Raw genomic sequence first — 16,368 nt, 5'->3', positions numbered from 1 at the left:
CTCTCACGGCAATGATTCGACCCTATTTGCAGTCCGAAAGATGGCGATAAGCTGAATGTGCACGTTCTTTGTTCATGTTGTGTTGCCATCTTCATCTGGAAAGATCCACTTACTTTAGACACATCCAGTAGCTATGATTTAGTCACACCACGACTAATCTTTAGGAATGGCTGTTTTCTGTGCTGAAAATAAGCTCACATAAGGAAGAAATTTTTATGAACTTACCCCACAGCTATGGAAATACTAGAGTGCGAGTTTGGTAGCATTCGGCCAAGGTGTTCATTGCTTAACACTTTAGAGTTCCGTCAGTAATTGCTTGGTAGATACAGTTCGAAGGACATTGGTAGCATTAAGATTTTCATCTATTTGCTTCACATGTGATCGGTAATAATAATAATTATTATTGTTTTAAGTCACAACTGCTTCCCATTTGTGATATAGCGCCACTAAATAGGCTTCAATGCCATGGGAGGGTAGATGCATTGTTACCGCTCGCAAAGGCTAGATATGCCTCTATGCGTGGTTTTCCGTACAATTGTATCATGTTTTCATAGTACTAGCAGCTGCCTTATATCTGAGTTATTCCCGTTTCGTTTGGCACTTTTGCAGCCACCGCAATGTACAATAAAGCAACCCGAACGCTCTTGTAGGATTCTGCTTTTCACATATATCACAAATAATGTTCCGTAAAAAATCTGTGAATCTATCAACATTCCCCCCTAAACATATTGGCAAGCACACAGCGCAACTCTTGTTACATTCAGAAGTGCAGCAAGTTAACACGGTTCAACATTATGGTAAATTAACGTACATTCGATAAATAATTTATATATTCCACTTTATGTATAATATATACGGTAACCCACGTATATTTGATGTCCTGATGTTGTGCAAATCTTACGCAGAAAATTTCACAAATCCATTCCATTAACTGCCACAGGAAATTGTAGCTCACGAAACATATCGAGAATGTGACAGGCTATATTTTATTAAAATGTGATCATGATCGTACACTAAGTTTCTAACTCAATAAAATTTAAATTATGAGGTCTGATTTTAATTCTTTATTGTTATTTCATTACCCCTCGTCCAATGTAGGCGGGGAGGGGGAGGGAGAACGTGGAATAGCAGTGGTACAAATAATCCGCTCTTCAACCAGTAGAACTTAACACTAACTTATATGCTAGAAACAAGGAGACACACATACTACGAATTTAAAATAATTAAAAAGGTGACATGACTGGGAGAAATGTAAATATATAATGCTGGTGGCATGAAATGTTTACAAACAGTGATAAAAATGTGGACAGACAGCACATTTGAAACACTTGAGAAATGCTTGGACACTAAACATTAGAAAAAACACTGGAAAAGCAATGAACATGGCAGAAGATACAATGACCACTTTCACTATAACTGGAAAAGGACCTGCCTTGGACGGTGCATTGTACATGAAAAGAAGGGTGGCTAAAGAGGGAACTAGGGGAGTGGTGGTGATGAGGATGGCGAACTGGAAAGGGTGGTGAAAAGACAGAGGTGGCTATGTGGGGCAAGTAGAGAGGGACAATTTTTACTGGGAGCTGTAGATTTGAGATAAAAAGGGGACAGGGACAGCAGGGAAGGGGAAAAGGATGAGATGTGGTACAGGGAGATGAGGAGGAGGAAGCCCTTTGGGGGTGGTATCATATGATGGATTTAGAGTTGGCAGGACAGGCATATGCTGGGGCAGAGTTTGTGATCTGGGAAAGGGAGACAGTTGACATTTCTTTGGGAGAGGATGTGGAGGGTGTGCAGGTGAAGGGTTGGTGGGATGTGTAGGTAGAATTGCTGCAGCACACTAAGATTGTAAAGGAGAGGGGACACAATAGGATTGTTGGAACCGCGTTTACAGACGCTGTAGGTTGTTCAGAGGTGTTCGGTGTGAGTGATGAGAGGTTGGAATTTGATGAGTTGGTAAAGGTTCCCTATGGGGGAAGGAAAACACATGCGGAAAGCGAGGCGGAGGGCATGGTGGTCGAGGATCTGGAGAGATTTATAGAACTTTGGAGGGGCAGAGATCTATGCAACATCTGCATAGTAAATTATGGAGCAGATCAAGGATTTGTACATGTGAAAGATAGTGGAGGGGCAGAGTCCCCATATTCAGCTGGTTAGTTGTTTTAGTCTATTGCGAGCTTTCTGTTGGATGGTTAATAGGTGAGTTTTCTGTGTTAGTTGTTGGCCGAAGGTTAGTCCAAGGTATTTTATTGTATTAGTTAGCTGGAAGGGACAGCCCACGCCATTCACACCACCCAGCCAGCTGACGCGCCTACGTCACGCAGCCCGGATGTCTACTGGTGCAGACAGCAGGGCATCACAAGCCAGCACAGACAGCGGGGCGCCACCACGCGCTGGCGGCCACCCCCTAGCGGCCAACAACCCGCCAGACCGCTATTGGAGGGACAAGCAAGTCGCGTGGCACCACAGTCTACGTGCGTGCTGGGCCTAGCCAACTCAGCGGGATGCCGAGAGGGACGTGTCCCGTTGACAAAAGGCGAGCTAATCCGATGTCCCGTGCCGGCAGGCGTGTTCCGATGCAGAGGTTCTACGCCGGGGGTGGGTTGCACGTCAAATTCAACGCTGTCACAGAAGTCGCTGTGGCTAACTGCTGCCTGACCAGGATGACGCCAAAGGCCCAGCTGTGGACTGTAAGCTGCCCAAAGATGCCAGTTGCTGCGCAGACACCAAATGCGGCGAGACGATAGGGAACGCCAGAGACGTCTGCCGCCACTTCTGCCAAGCCATTCACTGAGTGAGAGGCCATTCCACTCGGGCACAAATTGCTGTTCTTCAGCCCTACCAGTCACAGTTGGTGCGTGTGCATAAGTGACATGTTTTCAATTTGTGTGACGTTTTCAATTGTAAATTTTGTCTCCCCAGGGATCCTTGTGAATGGAGCGATAGGATACCTTTCTGTAATATCATTATGTAATATCTTTTTGTGTTTTTGTATGTATCAATTGAACTGTCCTGATTGTGATGTATCTGTTGTTCTGCACATTTATTAACGCTCTGATTATGTGCCTGTACTTGTTTTCATGTCGTAGAAAATAATACAGAAGTTACACAACTTAGGTAATAAGACAAACATATTACACATGTGATTTCCTTGTTCACTGAGAATTTAAGAATCTATGTGTTTGATGAATGTGACCAAATGAGTGATAGAGCAGGGATAAAACAATGAGCAGAGAACAGTTCATACTCCACGACTTTGTAAATGACTAGAGACATTAGACATCTCTGACCTCAGGGTATGGTGTGAATGGGTATATTTCTTTGCTGCAAGGTCTTTTAACCGGCTATCAAATGTTTATGAGAAGTCTGTGATGTAGCAATGACCCCTGGGTCTAACATAATTCATACTACTCACAGCAAACTTTTCGTGTACTCTTGCTGGCTTGCAGTTTAATGTGAGTGAATGACCCCTGGAATGAATGAGGTCAAGGTAGGATGTGTTTTAGCCATGGGCCACCCTGATTGGCAAAGTTACCTTTTTCACACATATATATCGGTTATAAAGATGAGATTCTCCTACTACTTTCAATGATTTCAAAATTATTCAAATGGCTCTGAACACTATGGGACTTAATCTGAGGTCATCAGTCCCCTAGACCTTAGAACTACTTAAACCTAAGTAGCCTAAGGATATCACACACACCCATGCCCGAGGCAGGATTCGAAACTGTGACCGTAGCGGTCGCGCGGTTCCAGACTGAAGCGCTTAGAACCGCTCGGCCACACCGGCCGGCTTCAATGATTTCCTCTGGTTCGTGTCACACTAGCCAATATTGAAGTGAGACACTATCCATGCAGAAATCAACGCCAGGTGGAGGGCAATGAGAGAGGACAAGTTACTCTCTCACCTATTTTTCGTATATGGAAAATTATTAAAGATTTTGTTACAACCTTACACACCTGGAGTGAGAGTCTAGAAAGTTAACGGCCTGAGCAGATGTTGATGGAGCCTGGTAGGGCCCTAAAAGCATGAGGTATTTTGATGGTTCTTAGTTCACAGAAACAGCATGGTGGAAGTTGAAAGCAATTGGCAGGGAGCCCATTCCTCAGTAAATCTTACCGGACAGGCCCATAGCTGTACAGGGCAGACAGAGCAGCCCCGAGTTGAGACAGGTCTCCAGCACAACAATGCCACTATATCTGCATTGGCACCAGTCGACGTCTACACAGTGGAGTTGTAAACCAGGCATTGTGTGCAGAGCCACGCGTAATAAAAATTCACAAGTTTTCCTGTTCGCCGATACTGCAATTAGGCCTATGACTCACTTCCATCGGCCGCCTCGGTTGTATAAGAAACTATGGGGTCTGAGAAACATTTAGAGATAGGATCTTTATTACACCTCATAGCTAGGACTAACATGCTCCAAGGCACAGGCGATTTAAACAAAGATCTTTAAGATTGTACCTGTTTGCTTGTTGCCGCGGGGAGCAACGCGACTTCGGAGGAAAACATCTTCTCCCTCCGCGAAATTTTAAAAAAGCCAGTAATTGGTGGTTTCTTTTTTTCCAGAGACGCAGGCTTCTTAACTCTTGCGCTGGTTTGACATGAGTTTGTGCTGTCATGTAGGAGGGAAAATTTAGCGCCTCTAAAGCCCTGTGATTGGCTCAAGACAGGGTATAGGCGGTGCAATTCTTGCACTTTGCGGGAAAACGGAATTTTTTTATCTGGAGAGGTGCGAGGCACTCTGGTTCTTGACATTGGTCTGGAAAAGGACTTCTGGTCGATGCTCTGGCAAGTGCGGATGGTACTTGGGACCTGTCCTGAGACTGACTTCACTTACGAGTAGTTTAGACTGTGGAGCCTGTAGTGAAGTTCTTACTGTACCGACAGTGTGACTTCAAACATCTCGGATTACTCGTTTGCTGAGGGCACACTTATTCGTTTTTGGTTTACCAGTCGTGACGTTTGGTATCATTGTGCACTCTGTCATGTAAGTGAGCCAAATTGGTCCTTGGTACGACCAGTGAACGAGTGTGTCACACACTGAAATCTATCATGATTTCAGGCCTCTAGTAGAGAGTAAATTGCGATCTGTCTCCCTGATCGCTAGACCGTGAGATTTTGCATTTATTTCGTGGCCGCGATAGATTCACAGGTGCCGCCTCACGCGTCGCCTCCGCCGCACACATCTCGCCAGCTGCAAGTTACATCGCCGCATGAAGAAAACAGGCCGGCCAGAGTGGCCGAGCGGTTCTAGGCGCTACAGTATGGAACCGTGCGACCGCTACGGTCGCAGGTTCGAATCCTGCCTCGGGCATGGTTGTGTGTGTTGTCCTTAGGTTAGTTAGGTTTAAGTAGTTCTAAGTTCTAGGGGACTGATGACCTCAGAAGTTAAGTCCCATAGTGCTCAGAGCCATTTGAACCATGAAGAAAACAGGGGAGCGTACTGCTGCTCCGGCCTCTTCTCAGGGATTACAGATCTCAATCGCCACTTGCTCTCAGCTGCACCTACATTAACTTCTGTAGATTTGAGCAAGCAAAGTCTGCTCAGCGTCAGATCAATTCAGATTGTGTTATCCACATTTTTAGGGCCAGAGTACTTGACTCACGTCTGCCACCCAGGATCCTTGTCCATTGTGGTCCTAAACCACCTGTTAGTTGTTTGCGATATTGAATTATAACTTGTGTAGCATAATTTAGGTCTGTCTTTCTTTTGGGAAAATAAATGTTGTCAGTAAACTAGATTTTGCATACATTCCCAATAATATTTATATTTACAGCGTTGCCTTTCAACGTCCTCTTCTAGGGGAGTATCACAGTGCACAAACGCAACTTTTAAATATCGATTTGCAGCTGCATTATGCATTGAATGTTCATGCCATTCATCTTCCGCAGTAGCCTAGAAATAGGGCGTCATCTTCTTTTTTGCAGTAAAAATGTAATTTTTATGATTTTTTAAAAATTCGCACTTACACTATTCGTTCTTGTTCCTTTAGCAAGGTCTCACCCCTACGCAAGTTAACTACGGGATCAGGCCGGCCTCTGCGTCTGCAGGTCGAAGCATCCAGGTGCAACGCACTTCTGGGTATCTTACCCGATTGCAGGCAGAAGGGATTTCGTAGATCACGACAGGTGTACATTTCCAGGAAAACTTTATGCGTTTGGTCCATTACTTCTCGATAATTATAAATAAAATATTGGCTGTAATAATAAAAATTAGTCGAATACCATTGGAAATTCAATAAAATTTCGTGCAAATGCATGTGTTTTTTATTCTGTTACTTTCAAATATACATATCAAACTATATGCCCAGTGTTGAAAAAACACATTTAAAAAAAGAAAACGTAAAGATAAGTGTGACTCGATCCAGTTATTCATCGGTTACGGAAGGCAAAAGCTAAACACTTGACCAAAGCCATCTCGTGTTCACGGTCGCAAAGCATCGGTATACGTTCGACGCGTAAATCTTCACTTGCGATTTTCTCGAAAGTAGTACGCCTTACTACACTACTGTCCATTAAAATTGCTACACCAAGAAGAAACGCAGATGATAAACGGGTATTCACTGGACAAATATATGATACTAGAACTGTCATGTGATAACATTTTCACGCAATTTGGGTGCACAGACCCTGAGAAATCAGTACCCAGACCAGACTGTCCGTAATAACGGCCTTGATACGCCTGGGCATTGAGTCAAACAGAGCTTGGATGGTGTGTACAGGTACAGCTGCCCATGCAGCTTGAACACGATACCACAGTTCACCAAGGGTAGTGACTGGCGTATTGTGACGAGCCAGTTGCTCGGCCACCATTGACCAGACGTTTTCAATTGGTGAGAGATCTGGAGAATGTGCTGGCCAGGTCAGCAGTCGAACATTTTCTGTATCCAGGAAGGCCCGTACAGGATCTGCAACGTGCGGTCGTGCATTATCCTGTTGAAATGGGTTTCGCATGGATCGAATGAAGGGTAAAGCCACAGGTCGTAACACATCTGAAATGTAACGTCCACTGTTCAAAGTGTCTTCAATGCGAACAAGAGGTGACCGAGACGTGTAACCAATGGCACCCCATACCAACACGCCGGGTGATACGCCAGTATGGCGATGACGAATACACGCTTCCAATGTGCGTTCACCGCGATGTCGCCAAACACGGATGCGACCATCATGATGTTATAAACAGAACCTAGGTTCATCCGAAAGAATGACGTTTTGCCATTCGTGCACCCAGGTTCGTCTTTGAGTACACTATCGCAGGCGCTCATGTCTGCGATGCAGCGTGAAGGGTAACTGCAGCCATTGTCTCCGAGCTGATAGTCCATTCTGCTGCAAACGTCGTCGAACTGTTCGTGCAGATGGTTGTTGTCTTGCAAACGTCCCCATCTGTTTACTCGGGGATCGAGACGTGGCTGCACGATCCGTTACAGCCATGCGGATAAGATGCCTGTCATCCCGATTGCTAGCGATACGAGGCCGTTGGGATCCAGCACGGCGTTCCGTATTACCATCCCGACCTACCGATTCCATATTCTGTTAACAGTCGTTGGATCTCGACCAACGCGAGCAGCAATGTCGCGATACGATAAAACGCAATCGCGATAGGCTACTATCCGACGTTTATCAAAGCCGGAACTGTGATGGTGCGCATTTCTCCTCCTTACACGAGGCATCACAACAACGTTTCACCAGGCAACGCCGGTCAACTGCTGTTTGTGTATGACAAATCGGTTGGAAACTTTCCTCATGCCAGCACGTTGTAGGTGTCGCCACCGCCGCCAATCTTGTGTGAATGCTCTGAAAAGCTAATCATTTGCATATGACAGCATCTTCTTCCTGTCGGTTAAATTTCGCGTCTGTAGCACGTCATCATCGTGGTGTAGCAATTTTAATGGTGGATAGTGTACTTGCACATTATGTTGTCCTAATGGATTGCTAAAAGTGTACAAAATTTAAAGTAAATCCGTGATCCGAACGTTGTGGCGTCCCCTTGTAAGAAGCCTTAATGTTCAGCAAATTGAGGGGAGTCACTTGGAACTAGCGAAATCTGGGAGTTGGTCGCGCAGTCTCGTGGAGGATAGAAGGCAGGTCCAGCGGCACCTGGACGCTGGCTGTTATCGGAATTTCTGAATTTCATTGACGGATGTGAGTGAACAGGCTTTCGCAGCCACACTCAGATATCCTAAAGGTGTTCTGGGTGTAGAGCCACCGGGAAGACTACTTTAACCGAGACCTAACCATCGGTGGCAGCTATTTTTATTAACATTACGCGGTTCTACACCAATTAAACGTTTCTATCAGGTGTCCAGAGTTGAAGTTTTATCATTTTAGCGCAGGCGTAAGTGATTTTTACCGTAAGAGTTGTGCCATAATAAAAGCAGATAGGCATTTGTGACGATGATTTACTCGGCGACAGTTTTGCGTTGTAACAGAAAGCTAATGGGTAGCTGGACGATGTGCTGGTCGAGGAAAGGGTTTGACAACGTTTATTTTTTTGCAGGGAAATTGGACTGTTTGATTTTGGTATGACTTTCTGAACTTCACTTCTTTAAACTGATATGCCGAAAATTTTCTTTGCCGAAGTTGCCAAAAATTTCGTGAAGTCTTAACTATGATTATCAGCACTGTATCGTCCCTGTTTAGTGGTGAGATCTTGGAAGTTTATCGAGCGCAAATGCATTACTACAGGGAAATGTCAGTTTTGTCAGACGTGCGACTTTTTAACGTTGTGTCGCGGATATTACCATACAGTTGATCTGGGTCCGCCATTTAACAGTTCCTTGGCCGACAGGGGCGCAATAACATCACGTAGGGGGATCGAGTATGTCTCATGAATTTGCGGTGCGAGGGCTACAAAACGGACGTGCTCTCTTGATTGTTAGATATTAAGAAAAGGTGAAGTGGAATGTTAAAACTTTCCATGTTTGATGTTACGTAGGATCAAATTTGGGGGGGGGGGGGGGGGACGCATTTCACGAACAGGAATATTTTTAGTCCCGAAACGATCCGTACCTCATATTTAAACGTGCTGGAGGTGTCTGTTTAAGCAACGTGGGGATTAGTAATAACATCATTCTACGTCTATGCGATTATACGATTTATGGTTCACAGTGCGAGCTTTATAGAAAGTAACACCAAAGTGTTTTATACATAGGAATGATCATTCATGTATGTTATTTCTCAAGTCAACATCCATTCTCATCACTTACTAATCGTACAAGGATGAATGAGGAGGTATCGTTAGAAGGATTTTTTTAAACGGGTTCTGACATTTGATACCGATTTTGCGCTGAAATCTAGTATTTGTGGAAAATTTTAACGTAAAAGAGACTTTCAACTATCCTAAGCAAAAAGACACCTCACGGATAGCAAGCTTCATACCTATATTTTAACGAAGTTAACTTATTAATCAAGAATAAGAGATTCCCTTTTCATATATTTGCTTTTAAGTATTTATTAACTGGATAATTTGTATATTGCATTGGCATAGATAATAACGGTGACCACTGCGGTAGTCCATTATCTCTACTCGTCCTACAAGATGGCTTTTCTAAACGTACTTTCCGAAACGACAAACATATTTCTCATTGACGCCTTCAGTTGTGATTTACTTATTGCCTCCTGCTTAACGTGCTTACGTAAAGTACTAAGTGCAGTTAAAATCTCAAAATACAGATAGAGGGTATTGCAGCCTAAGTGGTATACGAGGTAAGAAGCGAACACTACGTTCTAACCTATACGTTTCGCATTTATTTACTTCTTTGTATTTTATATTCGCGTTTCTTATTAAACCTTTCTTCAACAACAGGTAAATGAAAATATTACTGTCGAAAGTTAGAAATTACAAGCAACTGATGGCCGTCAAATATTGCCACGAGCAGTGAATTAGATTTTCTTACTTTATTTACACTACTGGCCATTAAAATTGCTACACCACGAAGATGAGCTACAGCAGTTGACCGGCGTTGCCTGGTGAAACGTTGATGTGATGCCTCGTGTAAGGAGGAGAAACGTGTACCATCACGTTTCCGACTTTGATAAAGGTCGGATTGTAGCTTATCGCGATTGCGGTTTATCGTATCGCGACATTGCTGCTCGCGTTGGTCGAGATCCAATGACTGTTAGCAGAATATGGAAACGGTGGGTTCAGGAGGGTAATACGGAACACCGTACTGGATCCCAGCGGCCTCGTATCACTAGCAGTCGAGATGACAGGCATCTTATCCGAATGGCTGTAATGGAGCGTGCAACCACGCCTCGATCCCTGAGTCAACAGATGGGGACGTTTGCAAGACAACAATTATCTGCACGAACAGTTCGACGACGTTTGCAGCAGCATGAACTATCAGCTCGGAGACCATGGCTGCGGTTACCCTTGACACTGTATCAGAGACAGGAGCGCCTGCGACGGTGTACTCGACAACGAACCTGGGTGCACGAATGGCAAAATGTCATTTTTTCGGATGAATCGAGGTTCTGTTTACAGCATCATGATGGTCGCATCCGTGTTTGGCGACATAGCGGTGAACGCACATTGGAAGCGTGTATTCGTCATCGCCATACTGGCGTATTACCCGGCGTGATGGTATGGGGTGCCATTGGTTACACGTCTCGGTCACCTCTAGTTCGCATTGACGGCACTTTGAACAGTGGACGTTACATTTCAGATGTATTACGATCCGTGGCTCTACCCTTCATTCGATCCCTGCGAAACCTTACATTTCAGCAGGATAATGCACGACCGCATGTTGCAGGTTCTGTACGGGCCTTTCTGGATACAGAAAATGTTCGGCTGCTGCCCTGGCCAGCACATTCTCCAGATGTCTCACCAATTGAAAACGTCTGGTCAATGGTGGTCGAGCAACTGGCTCGTCAGAATACGCCAGTCACTACTCTTGATGAACTGTAGTATCGTGTTGAAGCTGCATGGGCAGCTGTACCTGTACATGCCATCCATGCTGTGTTTGACTCAATGCCCAGGCGTATCAAGGCCGTTATTACGGCCAGAGGTGGTTGTTCTGGGTACTGATTTCTTAGGATCTATGCACCCAAATTGCGTGAAAATGTTATCACATGTCAATTCTAGTATAATGCAATTGTCCAATGAATACCCGTTTATCATCTGCATTTTTTCTTGGTGAAGCAATTTTAATGGCCAGTAGTGTAAGTAACGTGTCGATATGTCCAGCGATACAGAAAAAGTATTTTCTAGACAAGGAATGTGTGCCGTCCGTACCCGAGTAAACTTATAATGTCTTCTCGTTTCTGTATCAGGCAGTGTAGGTATCCAGAAAGCTTGCCGCGGTAAATTAAGTACTCCGCTCGTATGATATAAACCAAAATCGGTAGAAGTCACATGACGACGAGCCTCGCATGAGATTGGTTGCTCTCTGATGTTAACTTGCGGAGGGGCGTTCAACAAGTAATGCAACACATGTTTTTTTTCTGAAAAGAGGTTAGTTTTATTCAAGATTCCAATACACCATATTATTCCCCACTCTTTTGGCTACGGAACCTTATTTTTCAACATAATCTCCGTTCAATGCGACGGCTTTACGCCACCTCACTGGGAAGGCCCGTATGCCAACATGATACCATTCTACTTATCGCAGTCGGAGCCAACGTCTTCCTGCGTCAGTAACCTCCTCATCACACACGCAGTACTTCCTGGCATTGCGTTGTCATGGAGAAGAAGAAGTTCATTAGCATTTTTGTGGCGATGAACACACGAAGTCGTTTCTTCAATTTCCTGAGGGTAGCACAATATGATTCAGAGTTGATAATTCCAGCACGAGGTAGGATATCAAGCAGAATAGCCACTTCAGAGTCCCAGAAGACCGTCGCCGTGTTTTTATTGGCTGAGGATTCGTCTTTGAACTTTTTCTTCAGAGGAGTAATGGCGTAGTGTCACTCCATGGACTGCAGCTTTGTTTCCGGTTCGCCGGTCGAAGTGGCCGTGCGGTTAAAGGCGCTGCAGTCTGGAACCGCAAGACCGCTACGGTCGCAGATTCGAATCCTGCCTCGGGCATGGATGTTTGTGATGTCCTTAGGTTAGTTAGGTTTAACTAGTTCTAAGTTCTAGGGGACTAATGACCTCAGCAGTTGAGTCCCATAGTGCTCAGAGCCATTTGAACCATTTGTTTCCGGTTCGAAGTGATGAACCCATGCTTCATCGCCCGTGACGATGTTCGGCAAAAATTGTCACCATCAGCCTTCTAACGCGCAGGCAGTACAACAGAGAATGTCCTTCGTTGCTCTTTACTGTATCCTGTTACGCGGTGAAGACACGTCTTTGAATACCGCAACTGGTGTATGAGTGAGTCAGCACTACCGACAGGGACGTCCTGTTGTGAAGTGAAATGTTTGATTGCGATCCCTCGATCATCTCTTGTGAGAGTGTCCGCACGTTCCAACATTGCAAGAGTAAGAACTGTGTGTTGTCAGACGGCACGCGGGAGATCGGACAGGATTGCGCGAGCTTGATACAATGATGACAGACGCCTCGCCCAACGATTCACCGTCCTTTTGTCCAGTGCCACGTCTCCGTAGATATATTGCAAGCGTCTATGAATATCTGCGATGCTCTGGTTTTCTGCCAAAAGAAACTCAACAAGGCTCTGCTTGGAACGCACCTCCATTATGGAGGCCATTTTGAAGGCTACTTACAGCGCCACCACATTTCGGAATTTCATGAAACTATTTGCTGTACACTCTGTATGTACACTATCCGTGTACGACACGCGTTTGACAGCTGAAGACTTCGCAAATATTGAAACGTTCTGTTTCTTCTGTCATAGAAGCTTCCGTGGCGTCGCACGAAGTCATAATCCACGCACTCTTCGCTACGTTACGCGAGCGGGATTGATGACGCGGCGTATTGCTCCGTGGATTAAATCAGAAATGTTTTTGAAGGACCCGAATTAATTGTCTACTATGTCAAATTATCCAATCAGATTATACAGAGGTCGCTACCTTCCCTTTGACAGGCGAGACAGGGCTATTCTTCTTCAACTCCACAGTCTGTAATAGGTTAATTAGTTTCATGTTGAATGGATCATTTTGCACGATAAATCGTAATGATGTGGAACGAGTCATTTTATATTCACAACGCAACTTAATTTGTAAATTTGCCTACATGATGAACATTTATAAGAATATTTTTTAAGTATACAGATTTGAGCTAGTAATTTCTACCCACCATCTTTTACACACTATAAGAATAAAAATTCTTCTACGGAATAGGAGCCATGAAGACGAAATTTTTTCAGTTTGTTTTCAAATTTTACTTTGCTGTCTGTCAGACATTTTGTATCACTGAGTAACTGATCAAAACTATTAGTAGCAGCATTGTGCACCCCTTTTTGTGATAAAAACAAGCTTAACGTCGAGGAACGAATGTCATTTTTCCTTCTGGTATTGTAATGTCGTACATCATTGTTCCTTTTGAACTGTAGTGGATTATTTACAACAATCTTCATGAGGCTGTTGTTAGAATGCCCAACTCCTCGGATGTATTCAAGACGATCGTGGGTGAGCAGGACATTCTATCCTTACGTCAAGTTTTTGAACAATCAAGACTTTATTTCTTAAGGATGAGGTATTGGTTGTGACATTACTGAATGAAAATATGCTAGATATATCAACTTACTGATTTCCTTCTTCCCAATTTTTTCAATGGTTATAAGTGCAAATGTGGCTGAACTAACTTGTTTTGGAAATTTCAAAGTGTGCTTTTTCCAGTTTAAATTGTCGTCAATATGGATACCTAAGAGTTGTTAAGTTTTAACCCAGTCTCGGCAACGGCCTTGCCGCAGTGGATACATCGGTTCCCGTCAGACACCGAAGTTAAGCCCTGTCGGGCGTGGCCGGCACTTGGATGGGTGACCATCCGGGCCGCCATGTGCTGTTGCCATTTTTCGGGGTGCACTCAGCCTCGTGATGCTAATTGAGGAGCTACTCGACCGAATAGTAGCGGCTCCGGTCAAAGAAAACCATTGTAACGACCGGGAGAGTGGTGTGCTCACCACACGCCCCTCCTATCGGCATCCTCAGCTGAGGATGACACGGCGGTCGGATGGTCCCGATGGGCCACTTGTGGCCTGATGACGGAGTGCTTTATTAGTTACTCAACATGTGCTACACTTACCGTTCGTATAGTACCCCTAGATGTGCAGAAAGGAATATGTTGTGTCTTTTTAAAACTGAGGATGAAACCATTCGCAGAAAACGAGCCATTGATACTTTTAAAAACAATGTGTCCCATTTCTTCTGTTTCTTTATGTATGCTTGGATTGATTACATCTCTAGTGTCATCCGCAAAAAGAAGTATTTCTGCTTGTTGTATATCGGACGGAAGGTCGTTTACATATATGAAGAACAAACGTAGGCCTACATTTGAGCATTGGGGAATCCCATATTTTATTTCTCCCCAGTCAGAATTACGTTCCCGGACTATATTGGTTGGTTGAATTACTGAGTACAACTTGTGATTGATATAACATTATACATTGGTTGGCTGTACCGTCAATCCCATTTAACTTCAATTTATCTAGAATAATAGTGTGTTTCACACAGTCAAATGCCTTAGAGAGGTTGCAGAAAATACCAGCTGGCGCTATTTTGTTGTTTAATACTTGTAAAATTTGGTGAGTGAACATGTAAATTGTATTCTCAGTAGAGTAACTCTTCTGAAACCAAAACTGTGATTTGCTGAGGATATTACTGTTGCTATGATGAGATTCTGTTCCAGAATACATCACCTCAGTTATAAGCCCTGTTGCTACCCAACTACTTTCAGTAAGATTCCTAGATCCGACCGCTAGATTGAAAATATTCACCGCTAACAGTTCAATAAATCACTTGCAATTAGCTATTAGCAATTGCTGTTGATATGTATCCTAACAACAAGATGGGAGCACAATTCACTGTCAACAGGGGAACGGTCTCTCAAACAAATCACACTCAGATTTGCACATAAAACAGTGAAATTTGTTGACGAGAAATAATCCCAGCCGGGTGTATCAAGTTAACTAAAACCAAAACCCCCCAAACAGCTATTGGCTCCACGGAAGGCACTAAGATCTCTCTTTTTACCAACTCATTACTCACTATTACGCAGCACTCCCCGAGAGAAACAAAAACGGTGTCTTAGTGGAGATCGACGCCCGCGCGCTTGGGATTTTCTGTCTTATGCATTGCATTCAGTCACTTGGTTGATCACAAAGGATCTTGCGACTCGAGAAAATACGTAACGTGAAACAACACCTCCGTCCCAGAGGGCACACGATTTCTCTGCCGGCCGAAAGCCATGATTGTACGAGCTCCTCACCGTTTCACGAAAATGTTTCGAGTATAGACTTTCAGCCAATCAGAAAAAAAGAGCGAAAAGTATGCATCGTTATTGGCCATTTCCCTGCGATTGATTACAGCACTTCTTTTATCTGATGACTCCTGGCAGGGCATTAACAGCTCAATAAATCAACTTCAGCTGCTTATTAGCAATTGCTGTTAACATGTATCCTAACAACTAGACAAGAGCATAGGTCAGTGGCCGGCCGGGTGGCCGAGCGTTTCTAGGCGCTACAGTCTGGAACCGCGCAACTGCTACGGTCGCAGGTTCGAATCCTGCCTCGGGCATGGATGTGTGTGATGTCCTTAGGTTAGTTAGGTTTAAGTAGTTCTAAGTTCTAGGGGCTGATGACCTCAAATTAAGTCCCATAATGCTCAGAGCCACTCAACTGCATTCGCTGCCATGAGGAAAGCTGTCGCCAAGCCTGCATTGTAGATTCCGGCCTACCCATATAGAAGGATTAGCGAAAGCTCATCAGCTCCTGGTTGAGGAAAAAACCCCTTCCCTCTGTGAACAGGATATTGCCTGGAGCTACTACGAAGGCGAACAAGCTATAGTGGCCGTCATGAAAATAGGAACCTCGGGTTATATGACCTCCCTCCAGCATTGCCAGTTAATGATAATTTCAGATGTTAGTAAAAATTCTGCAAAGAATATTAGACATCTCTATTTTTAGTGTAGAATATGGTGGAGTACTTTCCAAACAAAAATCCTTGCCAGCTGCTACGAAAAAAATAATAACTAGCATTACAAGAAGTATTGAGGAAAAATATTTTTTTTTACTTCAACTTGTGGAAAAAAGCAGAATCTTTGACATATTTGGACCGAAAATAGTTAACGAACATTCTCAGATGTTGAAGATGCATAGGATATCTATTTTATCTTGAAAACATATAAGTATTCCGAGATGAAAAATTAAATACCGTAAGAGGTGTGAAAGTGTTCCGCCTGTGTAACAAAAACTGTCGTTGCTGAAAAATTTGCATTCCGTTGCACTTTGTAGAAACTATCAGAGAGAAAG

At 44.0% G+C, this 16,368-nt stretch overlaps 1 pseudogene; it reads left to right on the top strand.

Moving 5' to 3' along the window:
• The first annotated feature begins 13,793 nt into the window (after positions 1-13,793).
• Positions 13,794-13,910, top strand: LOC126186061 (5S ribosomal RNA; annotated as a pseudogene).
• The last annotated feature ends 2,458 nt before the right edge of the window (positions 13,911-16,368 follow it).

The sequence above is a fragment of the Schistocerca cancellata genome, chromosome 4, assembly GCF_023864275.1.
Source record: "Schistocerca cancellata isolate TAMUIC-IGC-003103 chromosome 4, iqSchCanc2.1, whole genome shotgun sequence".
Taxonomy (NCBI): domain Eukaryota; kingdom Metazoa; phylum Arthropoda; class Insecta; order Orthoptera; family Acrididae; genus Schistocerca; species Schistocerca cancellata.
This window is presented reverse-complemented; position numbering and strand designations above follow the sequence as displayed.